Source organism: Meles meles, chromosome 4 (assembly GCF_922984935.1).
Source record: "Meles meles chromosome 4, mMelMel3.1 paternal haplotype, whole genome shotgun sequence".
Taxonomy (NCBI): Eukaryota; Metazoa; Chordata; class Mammalia; order Carnivora; family Mustelidae; genus Meles; species Meles meles.
This window is the reverse complement of record NC_060069.1, coordinates 129,724,432-129,732,736: the sequence shown is the minus strand read 5'-3', so window position 1 is coordinate 129,732,736 and position 8,305 is coordinate 129,724,432.

Here is an 8,305-nt window from a genome sequence, read left to right as displayed (position 1 = left end):
TGTAGGGTTATTGTTTGACCTAGTCTTAATATTGCTGTGTCTCAGGGATTAGGGAGACCCAAGGAGACGGAGAGAGGTGGAGAAACAGCAGGTCAGTGGAACAGTCAGAACATACACACAACAGTTATTAAGTTAGTTATCCTACATGGGTGCAGTTCATGGTACCCCAAAACAATTTATTAGTAACATCAAAGATCACTGATCACAAATCACCATAACAAACATAATGATAATGAAAGAGTTTGAAATATCATAAAAATTACCAAAATGTGACATAGAGACATGAATTAAGCAAATGTGGTTGGAAAAATTGCACCAATAGACTTGTTCAACTCAGGGTTGTCACAAATCCTCAATCTGTGAAAACAACAACAACAAGAAAAAACCCCACTATACCCGGGAAGTGCAACAAAAGGATGTATGTCTGTATGGAGGATTCAGTTAAATATCTATCAGGATACTTCTGAATCTAGGGAAATAAGATTATTCACCCATGGTTAAATTGTGAGATCAAGAAATGATTTCAATAGGAACATTGGCTCCTAGATAAGGTGACTTTGAAGTGAAATGAATACACACACACACACGATTTTGAAACGGGAGTTATTCGTCATAGAAGCACAGAAAAAGAAGAGACAGGTATCTTCCAGTTAGTGTATCCAAATGGTGCTTAAATAAATATAGTGGCTTTTTTTTTTCAAGATATTTATTGATGTTCCTTGAGGATAAGAACTGAGTTAAACAATGTTAAGTAACTTTGGGAAACAATTAATTAGACAGTGTTAGTCTAGTTTCCTTGTTATAGGAATTCACAGGGTATTTAATATTTAATTTGCATATGAGCTTATAAGGGGGAATTAAGTGTATAAGATTTTCCAGACTTAGTTGACAATTATGGCAGGTGCTATGCTATGTTTTCATTGCCCTGTTTCCCTTTCCTGGACATAGAAAGATCCAGACTCCTCTGTAGTTAGGTCAGGATAACATGACTGAATTCTAACAAGATGGGACAAAGGGGTATAAACTACTTCCAAATCTGGACTTATTCTTATAATTCTTCAGTTTTCTCTTCTTTTATTGTGACTTTGGAGGCCACATATTCCAGATAGTGTAGCTACAAGATAGAGGGTTACCTGTCCTGCCCTGAAATGGGATGGAAACCAAAAAATCCACTTTCCTTTTGTCTAGTCATTAAGATTATAGGGTTAATGTATAATTTCACCCTAACTTTGCCTAGCATGAGGATTATAGTCAAGCTCTTAATTTTGGAAGAAAACTTAAAGCATTTTATTTATTAACATGAAATGGTTGTTGTCAGATAAATGGTTGAAAGCTATATAGCCCAAGTAGTTGAATGAGTAATTTTGCCTATAGGATTGCTAATAACTTATTTGTGGAAGAGGTTGTGCCCCAAATCCTGAGTATTGGTTTTATAATGTTGTATTTGCTCACTCGGAGGCCACAACCCAAATACTAAGTATAATGTCTCAGAGGAAATAATCCCATACAGACCAACAAGACATAAGTTTTAGACATTTAATGCCATGTAGTCATGATTTTAGACTTTTGCTTTGTCTATGGGTCAGAAAAGAAGATGGTGAAAGGACAATTGGTAATCACTATTTCTGTCACTTTAAAAAATTGCAGTCAGGCTCTGAAGCTCCTATGCTTCCTCTTTTCAGTCTTGGTTTGTCTCCCTGGGACACTGGATGTGATCTGTTGTAGCACTATCTTCCCTCTATAAAGGAAAATTGTCTGTTTAGGCATCTGTCTTCTTTGACACAATTTTTTGTAGATTATTAACTAAGCTACATCTCATTTGAATCTCATTCTTTCCCCCAATGTTTCTTTTGTTTCAGAATCCCACTATCACAGTGCATTCAGATGTCATGCTTCTTCACCAACTCTGGGCTGTGACAGTTCTTTAGACTTCCTTACCTGGGCAGGTATTTCTAGGTGATTACTCTTAAATATCAACTTGGCTAGATTAAAATACTGGGTGGGCGCCTGGGTGGCTCAGTGGGTTGGGCCTCTGCCTTCAGCTCAGGTCGTGATCTCGGGGTCCTGGATCAAGTCCGAGTCAGGCTCTCTGCTCAGCAGGAAGCCTGCTTCCCTTCCTCTCTCTCTGCCTGCCTCTCTGCCTACTTGTGATCTCTCTCTCTCTGTGTCAAATAAATAAATAAAATCTTTAAAAAAATAAAAAAAATATACTGGGTTATTTTGTTAACACAGTAGTCAACATCTGCAAGGAGTTGACTTTAAGTAAAGATTACCCTTGATAATATGGCGGGGCTTTATCCAATCAGTTGAAGATCTTAAGAGCAAAATCTGAGGTTTTCCATAAAAGAAGGAATTCTGATTCAAGACTGCAGTGTTCATTCTTGTCCAAGTTTCAAATTCACCAGCCTGCCAGTACCCCTAACCATAGGCACCAATTCCTTAAAACAAAACTTTTTTTATATGTCATATATATTATATGCAGAGATACACACACATGTGAAATCTAATATACACATACATATGCACAAAAGCTTTTATGTATAATCCCCTGATATCTAATCAATATGCACACAAGCCCTCCAATTTTTTATGATTTTTTTCATGGTAAGACTAGAGTTACAGGTTTGGAAGACTTATTTTTGTCTTTCTCCTCACTGTACCACATTATGTTAAGACCACACACTGCCGCTGTGACTCACTGATGATGCTAAGCACAGTCCCCTGGCTGGGATCGTTTTCCAGGTTTTCCCACTACCATTTATTTTCCCCTTGTCTTACTCTGCTCTTGAGAAGGTGATCACTGAGTGGTGTCAAGCCCTACCTACCTTCTGTAAGATTTTACAGGTGAGATACACAGGACACCAGGCGAGATAGGCACAAGGCAAGGTTTCTTTTAAAGGTGCCCTCCGGGGAGGTTCCGAGACTCAGGAGAGGAGAGTCCGGAAGTCGCGCTCAGGAGGGGTCAAGTGGGTCTTTTATCTGGGTTAAGACAGGGCAACAGTTCACAGCCATAAAGGTAAGGTATTCGGGGCGTGGGTTCACAACTATATATGGTAAGGTATTTTGTGATTGGAGGGTAGGGAAGTCCTTATGTTCCGGTTTCCTGCATAGGTATCGGGTTACTTATGGTGCCGTGTCCTCGGCATACATCCTTCCAGCCGGAGAGACGTGGGTTAAAGAAGGGGGTGGCCTGGAAGATGACGGCCCTGCAGCCATTTTTATTGTTCCTCCTGCAACACCTTCCAGAGGGGGTAAAACCTGTTTAGCACTCTTCTCTGTAGGAGCTTTGTCTCTTCTCCCCCATTGGTTTATTTATTCAAGCATTTATTTATATCAGTATGAACTCACGGGTATCAGTATGAACTCATTTATTTTATACTTTATGCAGTAATACATTATTTATTTTGTTGTTCAAATTGTTTCAGGTGTAGCTGTTGGGTACCTTTCAGTTGGCTCCTGTGCCCCTCGGATATGCTCCCATTCTTTTGATTTGGGGGCACTTCCTTACTTTCTGGCAATACAAGAAGCCCCAGGCTCATCTCCTAGACTCCCTGCTCTGGCTGTAGAATCAGCTATCTCTCCAAGGAGTCCGAGTTGCTTTTATTGGAGAATAGCATTAGAAAGCAGGATCTGGGAGTTGGAGTCAGGATCTTGTAAATTTTTTTTTTTCAGTGTGGTTCATGACAAAAATAATTCCTGAAACTTGAATACCATCAGACACAAAATGTGGGGTATTACACACCCCAGTGTGATTTCACAGGCCATCCCCTTCCCTCACCAAAGATGTTCAGATCCGATTGAAGACAAACTAACAAATGGGAGAGACAAATTTTGGCCTCCGATTTTGACATGGCCAAGGATCTGCTGTGGAAGATAGCAGAGTGCGGTGGGATGAGAAGGAGTGTTGACTCAAACAGAGGTAATTATAATCATTTTGCAGAGTTGAAGAGACTCAGTGATAACGTATAAAGTCCCACCATAGGGCACAGAGTAAGAGGAAAGCACTCAGAACATGGTAGCCAATATGGTATATGTTAGAAAAAAAAAGAAAATATATATATATATATATCGTGCAGAATTAGGCATTCTACAGCAGCTTTGATATAACTGAGTCATAGAGGGGAATAGAAGTTGACTTTCTATGTTAGGGGGACTTCCATATCACATGACTGGCTTTAATCAATAGTTGACAACAAGGCTAGAGGCATTTGTGAAATGAAATCACATGTAGTGTGTTTCATTATTTACGTCACTGGAGTGAATGGGAAGTGATACTACACACTCAGGTAAAAAGAATCCCTAGTGGACATACATAGAGAAGTAATAAAGGTATTTCATTTCCCTCCTCTTCTTTTTCTAGAGGAAAAATAAAAGACTCGCAGCCAAATAGTTTGAGGTGAGAAATTCTCTACATGGACTGAAACACATACTGCCATTCATTCTGAGATCTGAAAGCTCTTTATTTTCTTATTTATTTTTGAAAGCTCTTTATTTTTTTTGAAAGTTCTTTAAATCCAAATAAAATCACGTGTTTAGATTTGATGTTCATAATATGGTGAGAAAAGTGCCTAAATTGAGTGGTACCATACGTAGAGATCAAACAATTCATTAGTTCAAGGTAAATATTGGAATCAGTGGACTTTGTGGGTTTTCAGTTTGCTTACAAATTCTATATATATAGGATGGCTTTATTCATGCATTTACACCTTTATGTTTCCTGCATGACCTTACACAAGCACACACAATTGGAACACATCCCACTTAATTTATATCCTTATGTGGTAGAGTAATTCAGAGTGATAGCTTTTTTGCTAGTTTTCTGCTATGCACTGCCTACCTGTAAGTAACAACTGTGGGAATTGCCGACCAATGGTTGATACTGCTCCCCCTTCTTGAAAAAATTACTATTTAGTTGTGCAAACATTTATTTAATGGATATGTGTATGCCTGACAAGAGTACAGACTTTCAATCTAAAAAATGATGGGTCAAATTGTTTCTAACCTTGACCTCTCTTTTGTAATTCTTAAGTTGCCTCTGTAATTCATGCCTCTGTTAGTAGTGTGCGCAGAAGGGGAAGAGGAGAGGAACACAGGCCCTTAGCACCTGGTTGCCACACTTCACTGGAGGGTACCTGTGGCTATATCACCGTATATACGGTTTACCTTGCCCTGCTGGTTGCCATAAAGGGGTTGTTAACTTTTATTCACATGGCTGAGTTATATAAGTGCCAAGTTTGAGAATAGCTGACCCACTAAGGAGGCAGAACATGACTGCTGGGGAATGGAATTTACTGGAATGTCCTCGTGCAGTCAGAGAAAAAGCTAAAATAAGCAAAGGCAAGCAGCAGTGGAGGAGGACTGACATTTTGGTCACCTGCATTAGTGGAGAAATGCAAAATCCCTTTCTCTATAAGGCAGCCCCTACATCCCTGCCTGGGTGGGGGTGGGTGGGGGGTTGGATAACTTAGCACAGAAGCTTTGAAGGACAGACAGGTGATGGTGACCGTGCGTCCCTGACAGTGAATTTGGAAGATGTCTCCTCTGACCCACCATCCATTTGGCTATTGATCAAACAACAGCATTTAAAACCAATGCTTCCCACTCCCCCCCCCCCCCCCGCCACCCCCTTTGCCTTATTGCCCTAAGTGAGAAGTAAGAGTCAGTGGGTGCTTTCTAAAATGAGGCACGGGAAGGGCGAGCTAGAACTGGAACTCAGGCCTTCTGACCATGCTATCACAGTGCTCCGTTCAAGTTCATGCAGGCTTCTAGGTGAAGGGTCTGCACTGAGTATGTGTGGGCTGGATACCTCTCTCTGGCCCAGCACAAATCACAAGGAACACTGTTAGTCATAAGGAAACTTCTAAATGACATACGCCGCAGTATCAGCATATCTATCACAAAATACAATTTTTCATGTAAACAAACATTACATTCTCTGCACATATTTTGCCAAGAGTTAAAATCCAGATGTAATGTTTTAAATTACAGAAAGACAAAAACACTTAGAGCTACTGTATCTTAATTTCTCACACTACCAATTAAGAAATTCTGCCCTAAAGTATGAATGTTTCTCTGCAATTCTCTACAAATCACCATTAATAAGATAATAGAGCAGAAAAATTAGTAGGGAGTGCATTTGATTTTTTTCCCCCTGAAGGTTGGCTTTAGTGGGAAAAAATTTATCTACATTTTAATTCTAACGCATCGTGCATGATCAATGAACGCGGCTGCATAAAGGACATGACATTGATAGGTTTAGATTTCTATTTTCTTTCATCAAAATATTCCACTTAGCAAAGTTCCTAGCTCAGTGCCTGTCTCCCTAAAAGGAAATATATAGATTAATGAAACCCAAGTTCAGGACATGAGTCAAAAGAGGCAAAAAGAAATATTCTCAGAGGTGTGAGGCCAGCCAGAAAGCTGCTTTCCTGCTTTGGTTTTTATCAGGTATGTCTGCCCTGGCTTGTTTTAAACAGGAAGAGCAACAGGAAACCTATTTTATGTTGCTTTCATCATGGGATTCAATGGCTGCGGGACCAGAGACAGTGAAAAGATATTTGCCCCGAAGCTGCAGCTGAACACGAGAGGAAAACATATTACCCTTCATCGCTTCCCCGAGATCTGTCTGCACTCTCTTCTGTATTATTTGAAGAATAGGTTCCTTATTCAGACAACCTCCTGTATGATCCCACATAGCCATGGCTATAACCCTGATGGTTGACAAATGTTGAATTGATATTGCTAAGGGGAGTGCTCGAGTCAGAGGAAAAAATACGTGCATTCCTTCACAGTTGCCACAAGAAAAGTCAATTTATTGTCACTGTTTATTTTTTGAACTTGAGGAACATGGTGGCTAAATCCCTCATTTCATGTTAGAGATGAATGCATCAGCTAAGAGCAGGGCAGCGTCAGAAACATTCAATGTACAGAAAAAGAATTACAGGAAAGGAGTTGACCCTCAGAGTTCAAGTGTTAAAAAGTGGGAAACGTTCTAGGAAAAATGTTCAGTTTTTGATGATTAAAGATAGGCACTTTCTACATAAGCTGATATTACACTAAAACATGAAGCATCATTAGCATTAGGGGTAAATTCTGTTTGGATAATAATTACTAGCACTCACTGATATTTAAAAAAAACAATGGAAAGAAATCTGTAATTGTCTATGTTTTCTAGAACACAGAAGATCAGAATGGTAAAAATACTTATTCTAAACCCATCAACAAAGACAGAGGACTCTCATTTTTGATATAAGTGATAACTACATCAGAGAAGAAAAATTATAAGGCATACAGAGTAAAATTGTGCATCTCTCTGTTGTGATTGTTGAACATGTTTAACCAATTAAAAGAAAGAACTTCTCACTAGAGCACATGATGATGAGAATGTTATTGATACAAAAAAGACCTATAGAGAAATACAGTACAATACTAGAATGTTCCAGAAAGGCTGTCTGCTCTGATAGGGGGGAAAAATAAACAAAAAAAACCAAAACCAAAAAACTACATTCTACTTTGGACTCTTAATATTTTGGTTGCATGTATTTTTATAATTTCTATCTAACAACATCCTTTTGTTATTCCTTTTGGGGGGGGCATTTGACAAAGGCAACTCACATTACATTGTTAAATTTGAACTTTAGATTGTAAAAATCTAAACATTACATTAGTAAGGCTGATCAATACAATGAAAATATGGCATTGTGATTATTCTTTGCCACAGAAGTCACAAGGGAAAGAACATGGGTTCTAGATCTGAAGTAATTTCTTGTTATTTTCAAAGAGCAAAGAGCTAAAAAGAAAATTCCCATATCTCTTCATACAAATGAAATGCAAAAGAAATGATGAACGAGAACATAAAACATCATAGTTGTATGTTGTAATGTTGTTTTTTATTTAAAAGATTTTATTTATTTATTTGCCAGAGAGTGAGAGAGCACAAGCAGGGAGAGTGGCAGGAAGAGGGAGAAGCAGACTCCCCGCAGAGCAGGGTGCCTGATGTAGGACTCGATCCCAGGACCCTGAGGCCAACCCAAATCCCAGACCCAGGATCTGAGCCGAAGGCAGATGCTTAACCGACTGAGCCCCCCAGGCACCCCTATATGTTGAGTGGTTATCAGTAAAGGGTACAGTACACAGATCATGGTAGTGCTGAGATACTCAGAACATTCAGTAACAAGCAACACAGAGGCTTTCAGTAACATTTCCTAGTAGGTATCATCATCAGCTAGCAACCCTGATTCTGTCAGGAAATCAAACTATTACTCTACTTTGAAGTTAGAGTAAAGACCATGTTTCAGGTCTAAGT